Below are 1,357 nucleotides of genomic sequence, written 5' to 3'. Positions count from 1 at the left end.
TTTGCAGTAAAAGTACATGTTTTATAGTAAAAGTACTCATTGTGCAGTAAAAGTACATGTTATTTTGCAGTAAAAGCACACGATTTTTGCAGTAAAAGTACTCATGTGGAGTAAAAATACATGTTATTTTGCAGTAAAAATACTCATTGTGTAGTAAAAGTACATGTTATTTTGCAGTAAAAGTACTTGGTATTTTTCAGTAAAAGTACTCATTGTGCAGTTAAAGGACATTTTATTTTGCAGTAAAAGTACATGATATTTTGCAGTAAAAGTACTCATTGTGCAGAAAAAGCACGTTTTTTGCAGTAAAAGTACATGTTTTATAGTAAAAGCACTCATTGTGCAGTAAAAGTACATGCTATTTTGCAGTAAAAAAATACATGATATTTTGCAGTAAAAAATACATGTGTTTTTGCTGTAAAATACATGATGTTTTGCAGTAAAAGCACGTTATTTTGCAGTAAAAAGACATGTTTTTGCAGTAAAAAAGACATGTTTTTTGCGTTAAAAGTACTCATTGTGGAGTAAAAGTGCATGATATTTTGCAGTAAAAGTATTCATTGGGCAGTAAAAATACATGTAATTTTGCAAATAAAATACATGTTATTGTGCAGTAAAAGTACTCATTGTGCAGTAAAAGTACATGTAATTTTGCAGTTAAAATACATATTATACAGTAAAAGGACTCATTGTAGAGTAAAAGTAGATATTATTTTGCAGTAAAAGTACTCATTTTGCCACACAGTAAAAGGGTCACAGATTCGACTCCGGCCTGCGGCTCTCCTGGTCCTCCAGCTCCCTCCCACAGTCCTAACACATGCAGCTCAGGTTTAATTAGTGACTCTACATGCCCAGGTGACTCTCTTGCCCGTAGGAGTGAATGAGAGCGTGAATGTGTAGCCATCTCTCAACCAATGTCAGCTGGGATCCACCTGAGTTCAGATAAGGGGTTAAGGAGAATGGATGGATGGACGTGTGTGTGTGTGTGTGTGTGTGTATGTGTGTTCTGTATTTAAAGGGTCCAGAGCCAGCAGATGGAGCTAAAACACAACATTTGTCACACAAACAGAAACCTCAGTTCTTGTGATGAACTGTCATCTGATGTTTGTTCTTCTCGTCCATGAAACTCATCTAACAGAATCTTGTTATTGTGTTTACAACTCCTGCCCTCCTTTATATCTCAGGACTCTTCTTTATTGTTACTTTTAGTTGTTCAGCATCCTTTGTTGTAATCTTTAGTCTCTTTATGTTTGTTTTACCCCTTCCTCTAGTTGCAGTCTCTTTTTTTGTCTTTGCAGCTGTTTTTGTCCCTTTGTAATTGTTTTAGTATTTATTATTTTACATTATTTTGTGATAT

Source organism: Centropristis striata, chromosome 13, assembly GCF_030273125.1.
Source record: "Centropristis striata isolate RG_2023a ecotype Rhode Island chromosome 13, C.striata_1.0, whole genome shotgun sequence".
Taxonomy (NCBI): Eukaryota; Metazoa; Chordata; class Actinopteri; order Perciformes; family Serranidae; genus Centropristis; species Centropristis striata.
This window is presented reverse-complemented; position numbering follows the sequence as displayed.